This window comes from Hippocampus zosterae, chromosome 8 (genome assembly GCF_025434085.1).
Source record: "Hippocampus zosterae strain Florida chromosome 8, ASM2543408v3, whole genome shotgun sequence".
In the NCBI taxonomy this organism is placed as follows: domain Eukaryota; kingdom Metazoa; phylum Chordata; class Actinopteri; order Syngnathiformes; family Syngnathidae; genus Hippocampus; species Hippocampus zosterae.
Window position 1 is genome coordinate 18,261,721 of NC_067458.1, and position 27,875 is coordinate 18,289,595.

Below are 27,875 nucleotides of genomic sequence, written 5' to 3' on the forward strand. Positions count from 1 at the left end.
GCAGCCCCATTTGTCGAAACACCTCATTCTGATTAATATTCCATTGGTGCAATATTGAGTTGAGCATTAAAATCCACCCATTTTTGTTCATCTCAGGCGTCGGCCATTTTGCCACATGCTGTTGACTGAAAATGAGAGCCGTGATTGGTTGTTTTCTGAGCTATCAGCAACTCCATCAATTTATCTATCCATTTTCTGATCCGCTTTATCCTCACAAGGGTCACTGGGGTGCTGGAGCATATCACAGCTGTCTTCGGGCAGTAGGCAGGGGACACCCTGAACCGGTTGCCAGCCAGTTGCAGGGTACACAGAGACGAACAACCATCCGCGCTCACACTCGCACCTCTGGACAATTTGGAGTGTTCAATCAGCCTGCCATGGATAGATGGCCCGCGAGATGGCTAATAAGTGGCGGATTTTGGTGCTTCACTCATATTCCACACACATTACATGAATTCGAATGCCGTGTTCATCTAAAGGCTCTGAGATGGCCTGGGAGGGAGTGCGGCATTCAGATTAAAACAAATGTTTGAACGCTTGGAGAAATGAGACGGGCGTGTCCAAATGATATTCAAGCTGTTTGTTTTACGGTTAAATGACTAGAAATTGCCCCTTAAATACTTGAAAACTAAAATACAAACACTATAAGAAAACAATCAGGGATAAATAAAAGGGAGCAGGATAAGCTGCTGATTGTTAGGAAAGCTAATTATGTCATTATCCTGAAAGTTTTCTTCGTAGTGAAATAAGCAGAGCAATTTTACTGCTGGTGCTTTGGACTGTTGTTTCCACTATGCTTGATCATTGAGTTTGCACAGTGATGACATGTTTTGCCTCCTCGCCACAGACCCTCAAATCTCTCTGAAAACAAATGAGCTGCAACAAATGAATCTGCACTCCACTGCCACTTAATGATTACTTAAAGCCCCAGAGGATAATCAAAACTATTGTGCCTTCCATATAGGACTAGTGCACTTAAAAAAACCCAAACAAACTCTTATCTCTGTGGATTCCTGATAATAGCAATCTGTTTTGTTTTTCTCTTGCTGTATTATTCTTGTGCCACTTTAGCAAAAGCCTCTATTTAAAAAAAAAATCCCAAACGTTTCATTTGTACCTCACAAGTGAAAATACTGCAATTACACCCAGTTTTACAACTCCAGTCAGAGGCCAAGTGGAGCAGCCTGTGCAACACCCACGTGCAAAATGATGCCTCTCGTCCATTAAGTATGAGCCCTGCCACAGTTTGGCTTCAGCCAGCGGTGCTTCTACTCGACCGGCAGGTTAACGAGCTCGTATATAAGTCTAAAAACAAATACACAGCAGACTGTGAGAAGTGTCCTCGATCACCCACGCACTTATGTCTGGTGTTAAGTGAGTACCTGTCACCTAATCAATTACGCGGTGCCAGTCGCTGATCTCTTTAAGTTCCCGGTGGTCATACCGAATGTTCACAGAGCAAATGTTGCATAAATAAGTGATTAAATATGACGAAAAGAGAACCGAAGAGGTTAGCTGTGGGCCAATGTACATAGTTGTGCCTGCTAGCATGAATGCGATGTGGCCATCATTAGCGGTACCATACTACGAAACCAAAGTGCAAGACACAGACACTGCGATGTAAAAGCGCATATTTTGAGTTTTACATTTCGTGTTTGTGTGTGTGCGCGCGTGCCGGTTTATGCTTGTGTGAATGGACATACTTTTGTTTGTCATATGTATGTGTGTGTTACATTATGTATGTGTACATGGACACAAATTTTAAGCCTGGGACATTTGCTAATGTCAAAACTGCAAACAGCCTTAGCACAATTCTTGTGATGTGAGAGCATGAACATTTTTGGGGCCGTACAGATCCCACAGAGGCATTGGGTATCGTCAACTTGGACAAGGTAATGACTTTTGTTCCATTTAAAACTGCGAGCTCCTGGAGGACAAAGCCTTTAAATAGCAGAAGGTCATTTCCAGGACAATGCATTCCACGCAGGTAAGCGCTATCATTATTTTATGATTCGGTGCTGCTGTGATATCTCCAGTGAGAAAATGTCAAAAGATTCACAGGAGGTCAAAATCATTAGGAGGCGCGGGAATGTCTTGTTTATGATTGAATGCCAACAAGAGCGAAACGCCAATTCCGGCTCCACTCACGCGGCAACTCTTCAACGTCCATACTTTTTTGCCTCTCGTAATGTTGGGGAAATAAGGTCTTTTAAGCATTCAAATCAATTTCACTCTGTCATTTTAGAAATCTACGGTACTTTTTATTTCTTTACTTTGCTTTTGAATGCCTTTAAATCTTTAGTTTGGATTCGTGTTTAATTAACTGTTGTCAGTGCACGCTGTTTGTTGCTAAGCTACTACTACTTTGTTCTCTTTGCTTTGCATTTAAATGTCTTTATGTGTAAATGTTTTGAGGTCTTGTGCTTTTGGTTTTGTGAAGCACATTGAGTTGCCTTGTGTAAGAAATGTGCTTTATAAATAAAAACGCCTTGCCTTGCCTTGTCTTTCCTTCACACTAACTTCCCTAACTCCCTTCTTGTTGCGTCGAAAGCAATCATCATGGTCCAGATGAAACTTTCATGCGGCGCACCAGAAAGAAGTCACAGTGTCAGCTCCTAGGGTAGTTTCAGAGCCATAACAGAACATCAAACACGGGTTTGTATCACGTCTGTCTGTCTGTTTTGTTTTCAGCCGGAGCTGGAGTGAGGGCGTTTCCCTCCGGCAGGCACACCTGTTCCGCCGCCTCGTCTCTTGTTGGATTATTGACCTTGCTCGCTCTTGTGCTGCAAGTGTTGTAGTCTAAACCTCTCCATCTTTCATAGTCACTCTTGTTTTGTCATTGAACTTTGTATTCTCATTATTCCTTTTTAGCCTTCTTGATCTGTGGTTTCGCATTATTGGACTTGTGTGTTCTCATGTAGCTTGCCTTTGCAAGTGCTTTTATGTTTTTTCCTGGCATCCTTGTGACCAGGAATTTCAGTTTGTAAATTGTCGGTGCGCTTTTCTGTAATAAATATTTTGATCACACTTTGTCTGAAGCTGCATTTTTGGAATCCCAAACACTATTTGGTTCGGTTAGGAACCTGACAGTGTGAGGGTACGACACTTACTCCGTCCACCCTATTGCATTGACAATTATTTTGTCCAACATGGAGTTGATGCGGCAATTTAACAGAGGTATGATGACAATACTTGTTTGTAAGGATATGATATACAAGGATAGTTTATCAGGTGATACTCCTCTCGCCCTGTTGTGTTGAAAGCACTGTCGTTGTCCAACCATTATTTCATGTCACGATAACGTAACGTGGCGGAAATTGCTACTTTTGCTTGGTTTGTGTGAACGGCCCAGCAGACAAATGCAGGATCTCACAGCTCTAATGCAGCATTTTGTATGGAGTCGGTTTTTAAAGAAGCTAATGATGCAGACGTTTGGATGGCTTTTGTGGATGTTTTCCATCAGCGTAACTGCATTGTATCGCTTTCCAAGATTATGGATATGGGATTTGAATAGAAGTGGAAAGCTGCTGTTTGTTGCAATGAGCTGCCTCTCAGCTAAATGTGAAACCAGAAAAGGACACGATGAAAGAGGACCACGCGATGCTGAGCGGGCTGCTTCCAACAAAAGCGACTTTTCCGTGCATCCAGAGCGCAGAATAAGTTGAAGTGCTGTGCGGAACTATAGAGAAAGCTATTACTTACAGTTGAATGCCACACAGGTCCCTTTTATTCATTCACACATGGCCCCGTGAGCCAGCCAGCGGCCAATGCTATTAAAGGAGGATCAGCCATTACTTTCTGTAAAACATATTACCTCGCTCATGTGTCCAGGAGAGGCAAGCTCACCCTATATGAGACAGGAAGAAGGTGGAGGGATGTGAATTGATGAAAGATGGGGCGGCAAAAGAGAAGGCTAGTGAAAAATGAGAGGAAGGCGGAAAGCTTTTTACATGGGGGCAGTGGGGCGCGGAAATGTACGGCCGGGTCAATTTTCACAAATGTCCAAGACTTCTCATTTCCACGGTGGCGAATGTTAAACTTGTTCAGGGGCACGTCAAGGTCGCCTTGACCAGCTGCTCGTTTTTCTACAGCAGAAGGAATACAAATGTGGCTACACATCAAGGGTCAAGGTAAGAAAATAGGGGCACCCACCTGTAAAATTAAAAGGCAAAAGATGGCGTGACGCTAAAGTTGGAATTTATTCAAATGTGCCTTCCAGATATAACTTGCCCAAGCAGACCATTGCTGCAACTAGAGTGCATACCCATAGAGCTGCTGCAGCTTCACACGTTCAGATAATTCAACATGAACCAATGGGACGGCGGCAATTGCTTTCAATACAAAGGAGCGTGAGTCGCAAATCCCAGATGCTACATTTCACACTCTAGCCACAACTGCTGCGACACTGTTTGCCTGTGAAACTACATTTGAGGTTAATTTTGTCTGCCAATGACAGTTAGGACCTCACGCTACATTTCTGATCAATCAGAAATTTGGTTAATTTCTCGCTGCCCATCATTGTAGATGTAGACGTGATCACTCCAAGACATACCAGCGCTGTTTCCGACACAGTTGGCCTCGCTCGAGGTGGTTCCCGCGTACTGTAGCAAGGCATAAACATGCAGCCATTATCACTTCCACAGTCGTTCAAACACGTCTGCGTACAGGTGAGTGTTTCAACGGTGAGTGTGAGACGGATGTCATTTTCCGTTAGCTTTTTCGACTATCATACTCTCTCTGAGTCTCTGTTTTCTATTCCGCCTGTGCCGACAGCATCCAGGGACATGTAATAAATCCTCCGTGTTGACGGCAGATCGTAAAGACTGAAGTGCTAATCTAATTCTGCGGCATGAGGGAGTAGGGGGTGTGTGGGGGGCGGGGGGGGGGGGGGGGCAGGCATCACATCACCTTAAGGGCCAAAGGTTTCAGAAGCAGTCGATAAACCCGCGGCCTCAAACCAGAGGGCTTTCTCCAGATCAGAAGAATAGCAGTTATCTTGACCGGGAGCCACACAACATGAATTCAGTAAGAAGTCCTACGAAGCTATATCACATTCCAATTGGGCAGTTTATCAGCGAGTCGTGCATTTTAGACAAAGCCAAAGAGGAAACTGCTCATGGCAAAACTAAAAAGGAAACTTGTTGCCCAAAAGTGGGAATGGAATCCCCCCGGCAGTGAGACAAAGCAAAATATGCAAGCTGACTTTGGGGTATATGACACCCTGCACTGGTCGCCAGTCATTTCCATGAGCACATGTAGGCAAATGACCATTCCCACTCACAATCACACACAAGTTCATCTATTATATTTTATATTATATTATATTTTTCTTTTGATTTCCAAGTAAAAATTTGAGCACGAGGGCCAAGTTTATCGCATCAAGCCAGTTGGTGGCTCATTGGAGAAACATACGTACTTAGCAGTCTACAGTCATGTTACTTTCTTGTGGAACAGTACAAACAGCTGTGACTGTAGACAGGAGACACCTGCCAAAATCAAGACTGGAACAATGGGTAACAAGAGGCAAAACCTCTGCTGAGTTATCCACACGCTAGATTTTTGTCACATTTTGGGTCATTCCAGGTAAATGTAGAGACTCCACACGAAAAACATAAAACAGCTCTGTCGGTTTTTCGGTGTTATCATTATTTGATTGATTTCCGTGATGACAATATCTGTGATCGTGGACAGATGGGACATTTTCTCTTTAGCTTTTTTGTTTTCTGGAATATTGTACAGTTCCATAGATGTGATTTGGTCAGGGATTGCCCATACACATGTTTTTGACATGATTACGATTTGCTCTGTGAATCATTGAATTCTACAATGATTCATAGGATTTGTCCCACACTGTTGTCATATTCATGAATGAAACAGTACGACATCGACCACACACGTCTGCGGAGCTCAGAGTATGTCTGCCAACAAGTCCTTCAAATCCACCAAAATTGCGTTTATAACACCACAATTTAGACCTGCTTTTTAGGTCTACATTCTAGTCTACTTTTTGTCATCAAATTGGCAGGTGCGCGTAATAAAAAAAGCCCTTTGTCCACGAGAACACCCAGCAAGGCCCAATGCGGTCTGCCAAATTGGCGCGCATGAGTGTGTGAGGCTTCAGTAAAGACCAGCGCCGGCGTAATCTGCCACTGTGATATGCCGCTAAATCAATCTGGATCTCATCACAATCCAAAGAGAAACCTACGACCGGAGGGCCAAATCACCAGCGGGATGAAGATGAACCGGTGTTGATTTTAAAGAGGCGGTGGGAGGGGGGTTAAAAAAATACTTTGCATTTGTTTAGGCCCACTCTGTGATTCCAAAAGCAAGTGAAACCTCACAGGAAGACAGAGGTGGGACAAAGTCAGTAGTCACAAATCTTATAGGGTGCCCTAACCAATTTTTTTCACTTATTTGGTTTTTAATCAACTCTGATGTACTTTTATCGAGCTGGCAAAAGTTCATCAAGATGGGTGAGAAAGTGAGACGTGGTGGTGACCAAACACCCGGCGGGAGGAATCGACATGTAAGGATGAATGACAAGGAAAGAAATCAAACGGAGAAACCGCCAAGAAAAGAAATGCCCAAGGGAGTAAAGCGGGGAGGGGAATAAAAAGCAGCATCAAGAGAGCGGCACTTGCTTTCTTGTGCTTTGTGTTTATTAAATATTCCCACTTGAGTGGGGTGCACACATACTTTTTTTTCCACTTGTGATCAAAGTTCATAGAAGAACTAATTATTGGACATCTCTGATAGTTTTTTCTCACTGATTATCCCATCGTGTATGGAGTACTAAGAGTGATTTTTTTCACTAGACTTTATGATTGGAACGTGAAACGGAAGGAACAGTTAGTACACAAGGAAGACTGCTATGTTAGCTTAGCTAACTGGCAGATTAGCTGCCATGTGCTTGTCACGTGGGATCATAAGGTACCGTGTTAAAAGTCTGATTCGGCTTTAACGTTTTACTTTATACACATGGTTGATTTCATTCTTTACCCGATAATGGAGCCAAGCTCTTCTTTCCTGGCTTGTTTATTTCTGCAGTGCACACCAAACATGCGTCCTTGCTCTGATACACAGCGGGATCCCCCTGGGGTGTATCGATTCTCGGGCTCTCTCATTTGGGAGAAACACAATTTATGAGACCTGCCAGGGCCCAGGTTTATTTACTTATTCACCTAGTGCCTGCTCTGGGGCCTATATGGGCAAGCCACATCCAAGTAGGACCATTATTTAAGGGTGTGAGTTCACGTGACTTTCATTCAGAGGCTGAATTGATACTCACCAAGAGGGACCTAAAATCATTGTGTTTGTCAGACTTTGGGTTTGGGTTGCTTCGAAGAAGCCGTCACAGATTCATTTGTGTTTCAACTCCCTGCTGCAAAGACAATGGTCGTGAAATTGCACCCTGACAACATTTTAGCTCTAAAGTGACAATGGAGATTTCGAGAAGCATCTTCTCATTATGAAAAAGCACTTAGATTTGAAATTGGATTTGACTGCTTTTACTTCCATGTCGCTATTCTGTTTAAACGGCAGCGACACGGAATCGGGCGATAAAGTCAACCGGGCAACTTTCTGCCGTCAGAGGTAGGATTGGAGCTGCAAGAGAGGTGGAACCAGAATTGAGCAACGCCTGCACTTAAGCAAGGTGTCCGAAAACAACTGAACGGGATCAATGTGAAAAAAAATTACATTCACTGACTGAATTAAAAAATGAAATGTGTTTTCAGGGTCAGAAGCTGTTCTGCAAATCATATTCAATCAGATCCAATTTGTTGCAAATGTTAAAAGGCTTAATCATCGTCAAATCTCATCGGGTTCCGCTTGCAATTTGCTGCTTTCATGTTTCACGAAATGTTGTCTCTTGATTAAATTTATGGATGGATGAGTATCTCCTTTTCATGGCTTCAGAGCTGTGATCATAGTACTTCACTCATTTATTTTTGCAGGACATTAAATATTGAAGCCTTGGCATAGGTTGGTGCTGTCTGACGATCATTGCTTTGTTTGTTGACTGATTTGTTTTGCACAAAAAGGCAAAAACATTCCCATGAATGTTCATGGATGGGTGACACGTTTCAATTAGATATCAGAAAAGGTTCACCTTCGGGACTACTTTTTTCTTAGCTGCTCTCAGCACCATCATCATGTGTTGGATTGCCAGCAGAATTACACAAAAATTGCAGACAAGAATAATATGGCAAATCCTTGTTGGGCAGGCAAGAACCCAAATATTAAAGAACCCCCCCCCCCCCCATTACTTTTGTCTCCCTCCATGTAATTTAATTTAGGTAAAAACCTGGATTAAAAACAAAGGTGGAGGAATTTTGGAGCCACAATTGAATGCATGAAAAGTGCCTTGGACTGCTTAAATTGCCACTGGCCACAATGTTACTGTAGTTTACGAAAACTAACGAAATAACTACAAGTGGGGAAAAAAAATCCACATTTTCATTCATGAATTAAAATGGACAGACAAAGAGCCGACGTTCACTCCGACTTTTTACACAGACACAAATTTAGCGCCATATTGCTGCAACTGCTGGTACTTTCGCACTGCCGACCCAGCTTGCCACAATCGGACAATTTTAGTCGTCTTATTATCTTGGTTAATATTGTCCTATACAAAATACAAAAAGAAGTTAGAGGCTGCATTTTTTTTTTTCACTGTTGAACCTTGATGGAGGGCCAAACTCGTGCTCGTCTAGTTTTCCAGTGTTTGAATTACCCTTAAAAACTAACCAGGGTGCTACTAAAGAGACCAAATTACACTTTGTCCCCCAAGTTTACAGCCATTCAATGATGCCTTGGCATCATCGAAGCCTTCTTTTTGCTGCAGTCCAGTCCAACAAGTCTTTCGACTTTAAAATACAGAGGACGTCAATCGATCGCCGCAGAGCGCAAACAAATGTGCACGGCGTGTCGGATCAAAGGCGGAGCGTTGTTTTCTGATACGCGTGTGTGATAAGAAGGACCTTAGTCAAGTGTGAAGCAGACCTCGAAGAAGAGCGTCAAACCACCCCGCAGCAAGCGCCTCACTGCCCTTCCTCCTGCTCCTCCTGATGCTGCCAGCCCCCAGAGGAAGGAAGGAAAACAGAGGCCAGACAACATCAGGCTGCACTTTGATCATTTCTCAGTAATTGACAGCGCTCCAGTCTTCGATGCTTGTAGTGCGACACACACACACACGCACACACGAACACACAGAGTCAAAGAACGCCTGATTTGCTCAAGCTTTGATGGCAATAAGGGCGCAAACATATTTGCTCACGGAAGCGGATGTTAAAGTTGACCTGCCCAACACGCCAAATCGTAACATTCATTTGTTCTGTTCTTTAAGGAGCATATATGCAAATGAGGTGATTTAGCACCAGCAATGTAATTGATCAAACCAGAGGGCTTTCTCTGGTTTGATTTTTACGTCTCTAAGACGTAAAAATAGCGATGGCTAATTTTTACGTCTTAAATCACGAGTCAACAGGGCAGGTGGAAACCAAGTCGCGAAGCAACGCCGGCAAAGCGCAAGGAGCAAATTTGAGGAAGTTGGCAAGACCTTTTGCACTTGTATAAATATTTTTGAAACGCCAACAAAAAAGATCCCAACATATCTATTCAGAAATGTAATTTTTGGTACTGCTGCACAATGGTACCCTTACATTGCGAAAAGTCTTTCTATACTTAGATGTCATGTCTTTGTTTAACATCGTTGCTTGTTGTTGCAATACAAGTGCAGCCTATACTTCCGGAGACAAATTCCTTGTGTGTTTTACACACTTGGCCAATAACGATGATTCTGATTCTGAACCAAGGAAAGCTGTTGATGGATGAATAGAAGGATAATGAGTGAAGAAGAAGAAGTTAAATATTATATGTATAACTGTCCTATCCTCTCCACAATTAAACATTTAACCTGATGGCAGACGCTGTAATCAATCATGACCAGTCTTACGGATGAGTCGGTCCCTATGTATTAATTGGTTCAAAACAGCGAGTCATTAGCATTGACACAGAGGGCCGGGTTATATGACAGGTTAATGGCACTGCGCACCAACAATAAGAACCATTAGCCTCCGAGATTAGAACAGCAATTGAAGGGAATACGTGCGACCGACCGTAAGTAAGTCACCAAAAAAAAACTTCCTTTTAATTTTCTATGTTGAGATTCGTCATTCCACAGCGGGGTGAAATACTAGAAATGCACAATCGCAGCCCATCTCCCCCCCGCCATAAGGTGCGGTTAATTTGCTTCCAATTAAGCGGCTAAATCATTTTATTACTCCATATTCAAGGCTGGAGTGCCTTAATGTGGCTTTCCATGATGGTCGACGGTGATGGAAATGAATAAGCACCCACACGGCAGGCTGTAATATTTCCCCGGTCAAGCTTCAGGCTTGCAGGTACTTATCGCTTTCATTACGTTAACTCTAAAGTGTGTAGCGCTTCGCTCAGGCTTTGCTGCATCTATTTTAAGTTCTCATTTTTTATTAATTCCAAGGTATTTCGTGTTTAGTGTAGAAATAATATCCCTAGATATCATAGAACTTGGGACTATACAGGGCAATTGTCTAAAATGTCTTGAGAAGCCGAAGAAAGATTTTTTTCTCTCTACATTTGCAGTTCTGCAGGAGTGCCATCAAGAGGCCTCCAGGGGCATCCAAATCAGGGATCACAACTAAATTAGAGTAAGGCGGGGAAAATTCAATCAGTGTGTGATAGTGATTGTGATTAGCATCTATGTGGCACTGTTGTTAGCCTCAAAACAAAACCTGTAGACAGATAATATAACGGTATTCACAGGCATGTATTATTTATATATTATTATTATATTATATTATTATATATTATTTATCCTGTGCAAAGAATGTGTTCTGCAGAAGCTTAGAGAGGATGTGGGCCTTGAGTACACAAATATACGTATGCCTGTCTTGTACTCCCTGTAGTGTAATGGGCCGTTAGGGAATGCTCTTGTAAACACTACTTTTTTTTTTTTTTTTTAACTCGTGAACACTGCGAAAATGCACTCATATACAACATCAAAATGCTTTCATATGCACAATTGAAACGCATTTCATTCATAAGTCTGAAAGCTAATCCTGAATTACGTCCCTAACCACACCTCACCAGGAGGGTAAAGTGTGCATACCAGAATGAGCAGCAGTATTTGCATTGAGGAGAAAGTATGATAAAAATTGTTTTTGATTCTACTGCATATAATGTTGTTATGAGCCTACTATATGTATGTACATAGTATAATATTATAGTGGGTGGCTTTTCTCATTTTTATTGTTGTTTTGTGTGGGAGGCTGGAACGGATTAATGGCATTTCCGTTCATTTTATTGGCAAAGAGTACCACTGTTGTACTCACTGGGCTGCCACTTCATTAGGTATACTGACCAAAACGTCTTGCACTGGATCTCATTCGACTGAATAAGATCCAGTGCAAGACCCGTGTCGAACATTTTGCCTGAAGCTAGCGCAGTAGGCTACATGCAGAACCTGGAGGCGGCGACGGCGTCGTGCTGAAGAAGGTGCCCGCGTTAATGAATGAGCCATCCTTTACATATCCTATCTAACCTATCCTTTAGTTACATACGCTATCTATAATTAATGACGGCCAACATGAAAGCGCAGGCGACTCCCACGCCCTGAGTCACCGCGGATGCAGATAGACGAGCAGGCCGTGAGACGAATGAGCTGGTAGTGTGGGTGTTTTCTCAATCGGCTACAGTGACATGCACAACATTTGCTATTTTCTTCGAAGGAAGGAGTGTTACCCAAACCAATTGAACACAATAAAAGAGTGTTTGTTGAAAGGGGAAAAGCAAACACCTGGCATGCCATGAGAATCACGTATGCGGTTCCATCCAAATTACATTTCTCATCATCTGTCCATTTTCTCGAAAACTCGTACTCATCAGGGTCGTGGGTGCGCCGGAGCCTAGCCAAGCTGACTTTGGGCGAGCGGTGTTTGTGTCAAGACAGAAACAGGTGTGTATCACCATTATCTAAAGATAAAGAATCATTTGTGATACATGCATTTAAAAAAACGGATGTAGCTATGTGATACTCACTCAAAAATGTCATGAAATGGTTAGTAGGAAGGTAGTAATTGGTATTTTGAAAGGTTTGGAAAAGGAGGCATACATGGTGGTGTCCCGCCATGTCCAACTGCATTAAAAAAAAATCGTATGTACATCATTCATTTCTAGCTTCAGCTTTTGGCTTAATGAAGCTCCTCAACTCACTTTAACATAGTTCCTTGGCATCAAGATGGTACCAAACTAATATTTTTATTGGTTTTGCATGAGTACAAGAGAAAATAGAGTAGGGTTTTTTAAGCGCTAAGTGAGGATAGGTATACAAAAAATCGGCACACGAGTGAATCTGCAAATAATGAATAGTTTTCTTTATTCCGATATTGTATTTATTTATTATATTTACATTTATCTGGGGGGGAATCTCATGCAAATGTTCCTTTCCATGCCAGGTCTTAGTCCCTATCCAGGGCCAATAGGTAGGGTTCAGTTCATTTGAATCTGGATTCAAAAATGTAATTGCCACTTCCTTGATAATGGTTTCTATTCAAGTTAGTTTAAGTAAGACTTCACATTTCACATCAAAAGGCGATAGCATCGCCCTCAATGAAGTTAAAAGCAGCCAGCACAAATGAAGAGAAAAGGTTCATTTTAACGGAGGAGCAATCACTTTGCAGTTGCATGAAGCACAGATGAGTTTTGTCTAATGGGCTAATACATCTCAAACTAATGGACCTTTAAAGGGCTGAGTGAGGCGGTACGCGTGCATCACACCGAAACTACCCCTCCCCCTAAGCCCCACATCCACCCTCACTTCTGAGATCGAGGCAGGCGGAGTGACCTTCGGAAAGGTGCCAAAGAAAAGCAAACATCTCATTTATCCGACCATCAGCGCAAAGAGCAGACGTGGGTGGGGGGCGAGGCGAGCTGGCAGGAGGCCCTCGACATCAGGCTGCTAGCTTTGCGCTCGGACGTGGTGGCATGGGCTTTGCACGCAGGTGGGTCGCTTTAAACACAAAGCACACAAAGGAGTCCGTCCTGGTTGGGGGAGAGACACGCAGCTAACAATAGAAAACATCCAATGCAAATTGCGGTGGCACGGCAGACATTTTTCATACCAATTTGGACATATGCTTAAGCAGTCCGTCTCAAACTGGGGTCTGCAAGCCGTAGCTTGCGGGGACCAATGAAATATGCCCTATGATTTGAAAAAAAAAAAAAAGGTGCATTGTTACATATGCGAACAGTCGAGCCAATAAAAAAAAACAAAATTATTACTATGATTGATATGTATCACCACATAAACTTGACATTCTTGCATTGTCATGTTTATGGAGAGTATCGTATGATAAGAATAAAGTTTAACAATTTTTTAAAAGTTTTAAATTTAAAAATTTACTTGTGAAGATAAGCCATTGTTTGCTTTTTAAATTTCAAATTCATCATTTCACAAATTATACGACTTAATTATTTATTATAAAGATGACTTTTTTTCCCAACCAAAAACAATGACTATCATAACATGACATAACGTGACAACATTCGGTTTTTCTTTACTATCTGGGGTACACGTGAGAATTTTGTTTAGTTGGCATTAAGATTACAAGAGGTTCCTTGGAAAGGTATTCTCTTCTGTCTGGGGTTCTTAGGCTCTCTCGTTCATTTGACGAAGAATACTTTCACCAAGAGGCGTTTTATGATATTATGCCAGAGTGAATAAAACCTTGTATACCTGTCTGTCGGAAAACACAAACAAGCCAAAAAAAAAACAACAACACTACATAAAGGAGTCAAATCCTTTAAGTGCTCACAAAGCTGAAGTCTCAGAAGATTTGTTGGCATCTGGCGTGATGGATGATGCATCCAGCTGAAACGAGTTGTGAGTCATCCAGCGCTTAATTGCAGTCAAACAATCATGCGGTGCACTTATCTCATTTACTGTGTAGAAAAATAAAATTGGAGGTCATCTGTATACAAGTCATTTGAGATACATAAGAATTTGCTGAGAGGGAGCATGTATAGCAGAAAAAGGATGGGCCCTAAGATTGACCCTGGAAGAACACCAAACACGCAAAGGGGGGAACATTCTTACTTAATAACCACCAAAAAAGATGTCATTGACAGATTGGCTGATTATAATCATACCTTTCCCTCTTGCCATAACAGGTAAACTTCGCAAATCCAAACCTAATTACTAAATGCAGTTTCTTGGCCTACAAATTGGGTACAATGAAGTTGAGTCTATCAATGATCCACTGAGAATCTCCACTATCCACATGAAATCCACTTTCAGCTGCACTGCTGCTGCCTCAGCATTATAAGTGTGTGTAAAGCTTTAAATCTATACCTTCGAAAGCAGTGAACTAAAAGGTAGGTGGTTAGGAGATTGCCTCCATCTCTAATAAACCGCCAGGGAGCTTTTAAAAAAAACTGAGTGCAGTACAGCGTGGAGCATCCCTTTCTCAACTTCCTCTGGGAGCACTTGAAGCACACGTGGCTTAACTGTTAACATATAGTAACTCGACCTTACAGCAGGGCATAGTAAATTACTGTACTGTACTTCACACAACCATTGCATAGCGGAGGTAGTCTTTACATTCTTCGACATTTGTTTTGTACTACAGCAAGGCACAAAAGCAACAAAAGAATTCTGAAAGCGGTGAGACCTGTAATATTTGTTGGGGGGGTTTTCCCTACAGCTGATTCATTAAAATGTATTTATTTGCTTTTATAATTGTTTTAACTCATTAAACAATCAGTGAACTGATTATTGTAAATAACAAAACTTGGCAAAATGTGGGTAAAATAATCAAGACTGTCCAGGCACTTAATGCATTGGATAATTCGTCAACTAATTACAACTATATGCATTTCAAATGCAAATTTAAAAATGGATTGAAGCATTGAATTATCACCTTGTTTTTCAAAATAAACTATTTCATAATTTTTAATCCACATTTTATTGTTTTTTTTTAAACCTCATTCATAAATTACTGGCCCGTGTCTCTGCTGTTAAAATCCAACATGGTCCCCATTTGGCTAATATGATCACAACATCACAACAAATTACAACCGATCTGATGAGATTGGACAGAGGTGATATGTGATCACAGACTTTGCCATTTCATCCACAGATGCATGTGAAATTGTCAATATGGTTAAGTATTATTGTAAAACACAATATGGGTACTGTATATACAGTACTGTATTTTTGTGACTTGGCGGGGGTTAACTGGCTTGCTTTCTTAAAACCAGGAAATGAGAGTAAGCAGTGAAGTTCTGCCGCGTCATTTGAAAAAATCAGCTACATCTGTCGGCTATTCAGATGAAAGTGACGTCATGAAGGGTCTGGGGAACGGTTACAGTGTCACTGCCCGTAGCAAAAATACAGTGGCAAACCCTGCATGTTGCCACTGTATTTTCCTGATTGAATCAAAAACATATTCCTTGAATCCAAATGGAATCATCTTTGGAGCTCCCTCCGTGATACAAGTTTGCCAAGGTGGCCTCTGCACTCTAAAACTAATAACTTATCTTTGAAAAGACAAACACCACCTATGTAAAATTGAAAACGCCTGATTTTCAATGTAAGCGGTGTGACTTATAAAGTCATGTCGTATAGATCAAAGTCAAGTCCTTCATAGGTTTTAACCAATGAAGTTGCAAGTCCTAAAATTGGTGACTCAAGTCCGGCTTCAGACAAGTTATGTGACTCGAGCCCCACACTGCCACTGTGGTGCCCTGGTAAAGTTCAATAATATGAATATTAGTTAACAAGGAAGCCCCCCAAAAAATAAACAAAGGCACAAAATTTAAGTCCAGGCATTGGGGAAGGTAAATACATTGAAGCGCACATGTCTTCTCGCACTTCATCTTTAGCGTGCACTAGCTCCAGCTTCCTGCCAGCTGAGCGTGTAGCATTGACATGAGCAGGAGAAAAATGAGCAGCAGCTCATCTTTTTGGCGGCTCGCTCTAATTCACGCCACTCTGTCAAAACGATGAAGGTCACGCTAAGATGGGGCCAAATTAAGACGGGGCCTCAAATGTTCCTTCTCTTTCCCCTTGTTATGTGTGTGTTTGTCTATGTGGGACATGAAGGATTGCTTTTGCATGCTTTTTACTAGACAGTATGAAGGAATAAAGCACATGGGGGCAGGCGACAGATGTCCCAGCCCTACGATGACAGCGGAGTCCATCACTGAACCGCAGACCTCATTTCATTGAGCTGATGGGACGTTATTGTAGACGCCACATAAGGAGAGTGACGCACACATCAGGGTATGCTCTCCCTGGCTCGCATTAATCCATCACACTAAGCAATCTCGAAGCAATGTGAGCTCACATATGGATACTGTGGGGGGCGGGGGGGGTGAAGAGTGATTCTGTCGGCAAAGGGTGGAAGGTTTTAGCTGTGTGCATTAATGAGTGAGACAACGATAATCCCCTGCATATTCACGCTTTGCTATTCCCGATTTCACCAATTCGTGTTTTCTGTACTCGCTCTGAAGCACCCAAAGACACCACCAAAATCCCATCTCAGGAGGAATAAGTGTTAAGGAAGGAAGTTTGTTGACGTGATACGTCTCAACTGAGAGACAAGCTTGGTATGTTGGAAAGGTACTAAATGTAATAAAATGATATACTGAAATGCACGGGAAATCGCTTGATTTGTTAGGGAAACCCCAAGTGGCAATTTTTCGCTTCTAGAATCGCAGTCAAAAATGGCAACACTTTACGCCAGCTACAATTCATTTCATTGAAATGAATGGTAATGCCAATTCCAGCCCTCTTACTTTGGTTATGTCATTTTAATAATGATAGTAGCACTTTAATAGTGTACTTCATAAAAACATTTGGAAGAGCAATAATATCATTAAATAGAAAGTAAAGAATAAAACAGTTCACGCATCATCATTGCAAGGTCCTTGTGGTGAGTGAAACTTTGCTAACGGGCATTATAATACAGTCATGCAGACACAAACAAAGACGAATTTGAGCACTGTTGTAAGTGACTCAATAAACTGCAGTTACAGTCATTTTCTCAGAGGTTAAAAATATGTCTGTGTATATTGTTTTGTCTGGCTACATGTGTTTCAGCACCACTAGTGATTAAATATTTATTGATAAAAGACATAAGACTGTCACCTGGACCTGATTCATTAGCCTTTCTAGGGACTTGTCCATTTTGCGTTAGCATTAAGCTAGCGGGTGTTAAAGCAAGGTAATGTGGTTGTTTTACATACACAACATAACAAATCAATGACCGTTATCACTCAAAAAAGTTGGGTCACTCATATCTCAAAACACCACTGTATGTGTTTTTCGAATGACGTACAAATTTGGGTATGTTGGATGAGAACTCCCGCCATACACCATTGAACCCCTGTAACACCATACAATCATTATTCTTCCCATTTTCCCATTTGCAACGGCTTTGTGAGCCAAATATCACTGAAGAGGCCCAACAGCTTGTTGAGGGCTCCAGAAACCCCCAATTGAGAATTACCAGGACGCTAATTATAGCTGAACGACATCCATGTGGTTCAACTCGAAAAGGAAGTTAAAAAAAAAAAAAGTCTGACACAAACAGATTTTTGGGAACAAAATTGTCTTTTGCATTTCTGAATTTCCTTTCATTATACTGTGACAGTTAATTATAGAAGTGGTAAACCATCCCTGCGGTTCATTTGGAAATTGCTGGGGGAAAACAGAAGTCGAATTGTGATCAGAAAGTAAATTTTCTCCCAAAAGAATGCTCATTGTTCATGTTTCCTTTTCGGGACAGGTGACCTTCGTATTCAGCAGAGTCAATGGCGGCGGGGGTGTTTCCTCATTTGGAAAGCAAGCGGTTCCACGTCTTGCTTGGCATTGACAAAACTATTTAAAGGCCATTTGAATGGAAATAAGCCTTTCAAAATGCAATTTTCTTGTGAATGCCATGAAAGGCAAAAACAAAGTCTGCCCGAATAACTTGGAGCCTCAACGAAGTAACACCAGGTGCAGCTCAACTTTGCGCTTGCACACCACTTGGCTGCAGATTTGCCAGTGCAGTTGGCTCTATTGGCAGGACATTTAACTGGCCTTCAGCCTTACAAATCTCCATCTTGAGATCTGTTTGGCATATTGGATAAAAAACAAGAGCAACAAGCAATCAAATTTGCTGTAAAACATATTTCACTGCTGTTCCTCATAAAAGAGGCACGAAAGATGGTAGGAGCCCTCAAAGTTTTGGGCTTAATGTCAATTCCTTTCGTTGTGTTATTTTATAAAGTACCGTATTTTCCGCACCATAAGGCGCTTCGGAGTATAAAGGGCACCTTCAATGAAATGCATGCTTTAAAACTGTTTTCATACACAGGGCCAAATTACAAAGCGCACAGAAATGAAGCTACAATAATGGCTGCAGTTACTCTATGTATCCACTAGGTGAAGCTACGCGAATGGGAATACAAAACAACACAATACAGCTTTATTTATGTAGAGCTCTCACAACCGCTGCAGCTGTAACAAAGCGTTTTAGACAACATTTAATATACTACGTCCAAGAAATCTGAATATTGATCCATACGTGGCTCCCTCAGGATGTAGCACGAAGCACGACACGAAGTTGATAAAAACACAGGGTTTATTCCTTGGCAACCCGTGAGAACTGGTCACAAACACAGACATGGAACATCTAAATACAAATTACAAAACAATAAATTAAAGACAAAAGCTATGAAGACAAATCATTCAACAAAAAGGCACACAAAACTTGTGGGCTCACATCCACAAAGGGCTAAATATCCTTAGAAGTCTTGCTTGTCTCCTTCCTTCGTTGAGTCAGTAGTTAACTGTGCGTTTGGTGTTATCTTTGTTTCATAACGGTTGCGCAGAGCTCACAAATTAGTTGTCTGATTGAGTGTGTGTTGGCGAATGCACATGTCAATTAGTGGCTTTGTACCACTTTATTATTGTTTCCATTATTGGGAGTGGGTTCAAACATTGGAGATTCCACAATATTCATAATTTGCCCTCGAGTGAACCCACCAACTTTAAGCCTAATTGCATCCCAAATCGTTTTTCAATGCAAAATGAATCATTTCTTTCGTGTTGCATGCCTGCGGTGGATCCGCATAGAGACACAAGTCAATCACGTTTGCGGAGTGCATTGCTGCTTTTCATCGGCCATCCTACAAACGCAGTGGGGGGGGGGGGGGGGGGTGGCATTGTTGTCGTTGAAATTCTGAAACCAAAGGTTGTGTAATGTCCGTTTAAGGGTAGCAGAGGCTACCTTAAGGTTACTGAGCTGTGAGACATCAAGTTTTACAGCCTATTCAAGGCCGCCATCTATGTATTGAATGTGCGTCAGCACTTTGCTTCTGACTTTGACAGACAAGTTAATTGACCTAATGGGAGAATTCCTTCGACTGTCTCTCGGTGCCAGTGAAGGAGACACAAAGACAAAGACAGCTTCTTTTTTTTTTAATCTTTGATTCATTCCAGGTGGCATTACAGGTTGATGTATGCCGTCACACTTAATGAAAAGCCTGGTTTGGCTTTTGAATTTACATTTATATAACTTAATTTTAACCTCTGATCCTAAACATGGAAATACTGCTTTCATTAGTCAGAAAGTCCAACAAAGCAGAAATCAATTAAGAATAAAGCAAGCAAATGCAATGCGATGTGAGATTTAGCGTGAGCACGGTTTCAACAGAAATTATATTCTTCTAGTCTCTATAATTTTTTCCTCCCTGCATATAATTGCTTTTGGCACCAAGGCTGCGTTCACACCTGGTTGGCCAATCGTTGGTTTTCTCCGGTCCAAATCAGTTTATCGCTTGTAAACAATGTCCATGTGCCTCCCTTGTACAGGTCATGATCGCACAAAAAAAAATCCATGCACACTAAAATGCACAACAAGCCAGGTGCTTTCACTCTCTTCTGTCACTCGGTATAAGAATACAAATGGGAAGGTTGGATCAGGAGTGACAAACAATTTAATACACGCCAAATGGATCAAAATAGTTTTTTGTTTAGAACGTGGATTTTTAAAAGATGTGAACAGCACAACAGCAAATAGGCGAGTGCACTTCAAAAGACTTTTGCAAAACTTAACATGGCAAAAAATTATGACCATCTATGAGGATGCCAACTTGCATGCTAAACCTAGGACATATCCTTTAACTCAGCCAAATAATCTGTGTGAGTCTGACATACAGTAACTATGAGTATGATACATAGCCCAACTGTATGAATGTAGTCAGATAATATTGCTTATGGTAGTTCACCCTTTTAGGGACAGCGGTTACTACAGTGGACATCTTATCATGTTATCAGGTTACAGTGTGTGTGAAAGGGTTTTTTTGTGAGATTGCTTCACACAGGATGGGAAGACAAGAAAAAAAAAGAGCGGTCATAATTAACATGCACTAAGCAGCTCAGTAGTGTTTGCATCTCCTGTGGAGTTACTTCAAAACATGTTCAGTCGCCGAAGCAAACCAAGAAAGGAGCATAGCGCCCCCAACAAAGAAAAAAAATAACAAAACAGCAGCAGGATACCGGACAGCTGAAGAGGAATACAAAGTACAACACCAAGCCCCTGTCCGTTGTCTGGCCCCTCCAATCACTGCTTGACTTTCATTAATTCAGCACACAAAACAGTTACCAGATGTCATTATTTATTTAGAGTATTTAATAGGCAAAATGCTTCCTTTGAATAATACATTTATAGGGTGGCTTTCGGGGTGGCGTGTGCGAATGTGTGTGTGTGTGTGTGTGTGCATGGAGGGGGCTTGCTTGATGAATATTCACATGCTGTAAAGAATGGAGGTGGGGAGGATATTTGGCTCAGCTGCACCACTCGTTCACTCGGCTCTTTTGGCGACAGCGGGATCAATATGGCCCGAGCCACGCGTGTACTGCGCCATTGGACGAGCTAAAGCCGCTCCGAGCCAGTTAGACTCGTCTCCCTCTGCTGGGAGAGGTGCTGGACACTGAGCTGTCAATCAAGAGGATGGATAGACAGCGTCGTTTTGATTACACCAATAAAATGGCCACGAGGTGATGAGTGGGGGGGATATTTGTACGGCATTCAACACAGGACCCCCTCATCAGGAATTTCAATTCAACATGAACATCTTCGGGGTTGCAATTTGGTTGGGATTTTATACTTTTAATTATGGGAAGCTTTTCTTATGTTTGTATGGTCATTTACAGATTGATGATAAGAAACAATGCAAACTTCATAAACAACACCCTTTGTTTGATGATGTGTTGAAATTTAAGGGGGGGCCTGTCAGCTTTTGAGTTTTTCGCTCAGTATTATTGCGTTATCTATGTGTGGCCATCCACCAGGGATAATGTCACTGTCCTAATTGATAAAAACTCAATAAAAATAACTTTTACCTGTTCATGAAAATCTTTTCAAATCAGGTCGCAATTTGTTGTGATTTCTTGTTAGATTTGATGTGACAAAATCTGTCTGTGACTTATTTGATGGTAGAAAGGTGTTCTGTTAAGAAAGATTGCATTGTGTTTGTATGGCAATCCACCAAAAGATAATGTCACTGAATTGTCAGATATTTAAATACAACATGAACATCTTAGGTGTTCAGATATGCTGTGAAAATTCATAATGCAGTCTAATCAATGGTTGCTTGTTGTTGCTCTTGTTCCACTTGATGTATTGGGACCTTGGCCATTTATTACCCAAAATAGCCATTGTAACACCAAGATATCTTGTGCGAGGTCTTCCATAATGAAAACAGCTCCACAATGACACAGAGTGGCCTCCTTTGTTGGATTTCAGCAAACTTTACTTACTTACTTTAGCTTCGGCTTTGGTAAAAATTGTTCTATTCGCACTTTCCCATTGCAGATTTGAAAGAAAAATCTCTTAAATTTCCACTCACGTGCTTACCTGTGACTTAAGTGTAAAATCGAATCCCCCCCCTTGTCTGTGTCCGGATTACGCTTCGCTCAGCCAGGCAGAACGTGGCAACATTGAAGAAAAAGGTGACAGCCGCAACCTCGAGAGAAGAGTAGATCACAATGCTAGACAGACTCAAGAAGAGGACGGAAAGGAAAGAAGAACAAGTCCTCTTGGGGTGTCACAATGACACCAAAATCGGCGATTACTCATCCGGAAAATATCGAAAGTGTTGGCGACCGGATGACACAAAGGAACAAATCTCAGGAAAACAATGACATAAAGAACAGAGCTTGTGATCCGCAACATGAATTGTAGCGCGACCAACTAAAATATGCATGAGGGCCGAAGAAGCAGGAGGCAATGATAGCAATGGGTCATTGTCACACAAAGGCCCCGCACATGGCCGCTCAAGCGGACACAATTCAAATGAAGTCCTGAGCAATGAGCCAGCTGATCTGAAGATACAGGCTTTGGTCATGAAGAAGGACACCGGGCAGGTACATTTAAAAACGTCACAACCCAGGAAGAAGGAAGGAATTCGTCTTCGGTAGCAAACAAACAGGTAAAAATGTTCAATATTTATATTATTAAAAAAAAAAGATGAAACATGACCATTGTTTGATAAAATAACTTATTGTGGATAGTATTTTTTTTAAATAGAAATGAAAATTTAAAAAGGTAATTTCTATTTTTTTGTAAGCTTTGTGTGTGTGTGTGTGTGTGGAAGGGGGGGTCTCTTGTGGGCTGGTAATGGTGGTGGTTGTTTTTAACTCATATAAGGCACTTATATGAGTCATCTCATTTTTGAGATGAAAAGTGCGATATAAATTATGAATGTAAATTTTGATTGTTTGATTGGTTGAGTGATTGATCGCTTGATTGATTGATTGATTGATTGATTGATTGATTGATTGATTGATTGATTGATTGATTGATTGGTTGATTGATTGATTGATTGATTGATTGATTGATTGGAAATACATTTGAAGAAACTTACCATTGTTCGAGTGTGTGTGTAAATCTTTGTTCTACTTACAATAAGACCACAGAGTTAGAGTATTCTGCTATGTTTAATGATGACTGAGTTGAGGACACTTGGGGCATGTTATAGTGATACTGAAACAGGCAGAGTGAAAATTAAACAGCTGTGTGATAATTTTTATGGGTTTGTGATGTTGTGGAAAACAAAATGTAACCCCCGTGACAATAACCGCAGGACCAGAAATTAGATTTCGATCCCTCTGTGCATCTGTAGTACACAAAGAAACAATGCGATCAGAGAGTCAACATGACAACGTTTTGGAAGGTTCGTCTTTTTCAGGGTGTGTGAGTGAGATGGAGCCAATCAAGTTGAATTTAGGCGAGAAGCGGCATGCGCCCTTGACTGGTCGCCAACCAATGAGAGGCACAGACATTCACTCTCACATTTACACCTCAATGAACCCAGCATTCATGTTTTCAGAAGGTGGGAGGAAGCACCTTATAAAACACACGTAAGCATGCAGACTCAGCTCCACACCTGAGGGACTTGAGCTGAGATTTGAACCTTGAACCTCAGAACTGTGAGCAAAACATGCTAACCGCAAGCACAAAATACCTCACTTTTCAATTCAGCACACAATTCAGCAATGCATGATCAATGTTGCTAAGAGCAAACAGCTTTACATTCTGTCACCAAGTCTCTTTCAGGCACCTTCAAAAGTTGAGTTGTTTTACTTTATGCTATCTACCAAACGGTTGGTGTTCATTTTCTTTGTTGAAATTAATTGAAAAAAATATATATGAAAGTTACACAGACAATATCACACCGTATAATCCCTCAATGCGGAGTGTGAAAGGAATACACGTCTCACGTCTAAGTGACAGAGTGATAATGCGCCCCAACAACTTGATTCCAAAGAGCTCCTCTAACCAGTCAAATAATACCAAGGAACATTATAAAGCACATCGCACCTACGACTGGTTCATGTACAGACAACCAAAATGAAACAAATCAATCGCAATTACTATTGAAAAGTTCATGACGCTGAACGGAAATGCTGTAGAATTGAGGGAACTGCAAAATATGAACAGTGGAAAAATACGATAATGAGAATCAGTAAAATCGGTGAGGGCAGTGATGATGTCACATCATGGCTGCCCCGTATTGAAGTACTTATTTTGAAGACATTTTGAAGTTGGGATGCTTCGGATAAGCCAAGAAATGTGGAGATAAAAGTTGGTAAAAGGTGAAACACTGAAAAATGGGAATGTTGCAAATGCGACTACCAAATGTGAGGTGAATGAGCTCAACATTTCGAAGTTGGACTGATTTGAATAATTGAATAAGGAGAGGAATATGAAAGCAGGAGATCACTTTGGAAAATAGTTCCTTTCATTCTCGGTGGGGGGTTTTCATTCAATTTCAATATTGAGAACTGGGGAAGACCTAATAAATAAATAAAAATACAGACATATGAACGAGCTGGGTATTGACGTTGGAATGGTTTGAATGAGAGAAATGTGGACGGAAAAATTGTCACAATAGTGATCATCACAAAATCTGTTTTAGTTTTGGGGAATTTTGTTTCTGAAAATGTGAAAAGTGACCTTCCACCATGTCTTGAATGAGCTGCACAGTTAAAGTTAGATCACGAAATAAGTGGAGAAATGTGCCGTTTGGGTCTTGGAATGTTGAAGTTTTAGATAAACTAAAAAGTGTCATAATAATCAGAAAAAATAATTGGTGCAGAATAACAAGAATAAATGATCTTCACCCAATTATTGTACAATATATCATCAGGCGCATCCTCTACTGTATATATATATATTTTTCTTTCCAAATCTCCAAGTGCAGCCAAAAGTCAGCATGTTTGAAAATCTCTCAGCATTAGAGGCAAACTCACCTTCCGGCAGAGGTGAGGTCCGGTCCAGAGGAATGCAGTGCGATGCTCGCGCAGCCTTCCCAGAGCCGTAGGATGTGATGCAAGTGGTAGTGAGCCACAGGGCATAAAAAAAAAAGTCAATAAAAACGTGTGTGGAAAAGAAAACACAGGCACACTCGCTGTTGGTCTTTATCCGTGAAAGAGGAGCGGCATCCGTGCGTGACTCCTGGAGGAGGAGGAGGAGAAAAGGAGGAAGAGTGAGTGAGTGGACGGTGGAGATGAGGAGCTCCGGAGCGGTGCTCACCTCTCCGGCAGCTGAGCGCAACTGAACAAAAGAGCGAGCTGCAGTATTCTAATGAGTGTTAGCGGCAGCAGGAAGAGGAGGAGCAGGCTGAGGAGATGGGGCGGCGTAGGGGTTCTTACAAGAAAAGGGGAGGAGGGGGTTATAGATTACAAGTTACTGCATGAAAGCTCGAATCATACAATTTGGACAATTCTTCCAGTTTCTTTATGTCTTGTACTAATGCAATTTGTTTGCCTGCTGTAATTTACGTGCGGTGGTGCCTCGACTCAGGAGTTTAATTTGTTCCATTGCCACACTCGCAATGCAAAACGCCTGCATCTGAAATCAGTTTTTCCTATTAAAATGAATGCAAAAACCATTAATTTGTTGCAGCCACACAAAAAACACCAACGAATATTTTTGATTTTGAATTAAAATAAAACACTCAGCACTTAACATTGTTGCACTTGCCATAGAATACGTACAGTAACAACAAAATTAAACAGCACGTAAAGAAAGAGTTTGTGCATCCAAAAAACACTTCCTGTCATATTAAACATATTAAAAATTCATTTTGACTAGACAATAACAAAAACTCTGCCATCCTAACCCCATTCTCCCCTTTAATTTGATATATTAAAAAAATTGACACCGCTCCAATGGAAAAACAACCAGAGATTGTTTTCACATTTAATATTTATCATAAACTACTTGTCAAGTCATAATAACTTTTTGTTTTTAAACAAATACTGTATGACAAAAAGTGATCTTCCTTTAAAATATTGCTAACTTTCCATCTAACGTCCATACTGCTGGCAACAAAAGTGAGTACAGTTACATGTTTGTCTGGGTTTTTTATGCTAGTGATTGTGCCTTATTCGGTCCTATCCTGTTCTGTCAGATCACTTTGAAAACGTGTCATTGTAGGTGCTAAATAAACAAAGTCGCTATTATTTTTATCAGTAATAGTAGGAGTATTTTTTATTTCCAATGAACGTGCAGACCCTCACTAAAATATGAACAGACTTGTTTCTCGTTAAAATGGAGAGAGCACTACAGTTAAAAGATCTGGCAGAAACGGCGTTGTCATACATACAGAACAAGGAGTCGCTTTGGAGCGTCGAAAGTATAATGATCCCCCAGGAGGGCACGCGTGCATGCATGCAGGCAAAGCAGGCAGGGGGTGGTTTGTGTTTCTCTCCCTTCAAGGCGATTTTGCTTTTATTGCGATATTTCTTTTGTTAACAAAACGCTCTCATTGGGGACGTTGCTAACGCTCGCTTCAACATGGTGGCGGTTAGTCAAGCATCGAGAGCTGTCCGTGGTGCTGACTGAGTGAGCCCAAATAATTGGTCACTGAAAAAGTGGAAGGAGGACGATGAAAAAAAAAATCATACAAATTTAAATACATTTAGCCAAGATCATTTTGTACCATTTAATCTTCAATGTTAAGACCACAAAGCTATGTTTTAAAGCTTCGTTTTTATGTGGCCGCTCTTCTCGAAATGACCCGAAACACCAAACAATGGAGGAAATGCTGAAAGTAATCCCAACATTTTAAAAAGGAGTCTCTATTGAGCCCATGACAACCCAGCTCGTTGTGTTTATTTTGTGTAGTTGCTACATCACGCTCTTAAATGCATATTTGATGTAGCGGCTGGAGATTTTTAAACCCCACGCATTGCATGGAAGCGTCCTTTGGCTGGAGTTTATTACATTTTCTGCATGACTTAATTAGACAAACACAAAGGGGAATTAATCCCAGGGAAAATGTCTTATTAAAAACACTGTCCAGCCACCCCTGAATCCCACTGAAATAATTACTCATGTTTGCCCATGAGAGGTTTTATTTTGAAGGGTGGGGGTATAAAGTTATACTCCGAGTTACAGCCGTTTGAGATGGCGGCTTTGTTTGCGCAGAGACAACATCCCGAAGGCGGAAAATAAATCCGCCTCTAGATCAGACAACAACAGGCATCTACCCAGACATATTCCTGGTAAACACCCCGGAAACATCTTGAATGAACAATAAGATGACAACGCTTGTATCATTTGTCAAATGAATATGGTGCATCATTGCAGATAAGAAAGTGTGATCCATAAATCATTGTAATCAACGACTACTCTGCCCATAAAGATGTGCAAAACCATCGCTAATAACAATTGTAATGACCCTGCAAGTGATCAACGTGCGCATTCAATCACTTCACTGAACAAATAGGAAACAAACATGGAAACACGTATAAACACGTGTTGCTGACTCGCATCGAGTCACTCGCGCAGTCTGCCCAACGGGTTAGCAGGTTAAAAGTGAATAAAAACTACACTCTCAGCCACTTATCCTGCCTAGGCCCCGCTTTTAAAGCCGTGCACACCCAAGTCACAGACGGTACAGTACCCCATTCAGAACGAAAATAATCCCTGCACCTCACCTGCACATCATTTTGTTTAATAATGCCAACTTTTTAAAAAAATACAATTAATTTCTTAATTGATAATTGCCAGAGTATCAAGCCTAAAAATATTTGTTAGCTACACTCCTGAATTTAAAAAGCGACCTGTTATTTATTTTTTTTCTGGGGGCCGGGGGAGCGGGGGGGCAACGAGCCGTTTATTCATCTAAGTCGTTTACAGTAATTAATTGTGCATTTCCACTGGAAAGATTTTCCGCTCTAACTTGACTTTTTTTTTAATCTTGTGTGCTTGGACTGTGGGATTTTTAAAAATTTAATTGCAGGGTAATTAATCAGAAATCAAAGAAAGACCTCA

General features: G+C 41.2%; 1 protein-coding gene across 3 annotated transcripts in view; it reads right to left on the minus strand.

The window, feature by feature from the left end:
* Positions 1 to 25,158, minus strand: part of ncanb (neurocan b) — a 180,644-nt gene extending 155,486 nt beyond the window's left edge. The window contains exons 1-2 of one of the 3 annotated variants that reach the window (XM_052074736.1): positions 24,845 to 25,157; positions 21,948 to 22,056 (exon numbers count right to left, since the gene is read on the minus strand). The gene's annotated coding sequence lies outside the window, so the exon portion shown is untranslated. Of the gene's footprint in view, positions 1 to 21,947; positions 22,057 to 24,844 lie in introns of all 3 variants that reach the window. The other 2 variants (XM_052074737.1, XM_052074735.1) reach the window with 2 other exon arrangements.
* Positions 25,159 to 27,875: the final 2,717 nt, after the last annotated feature.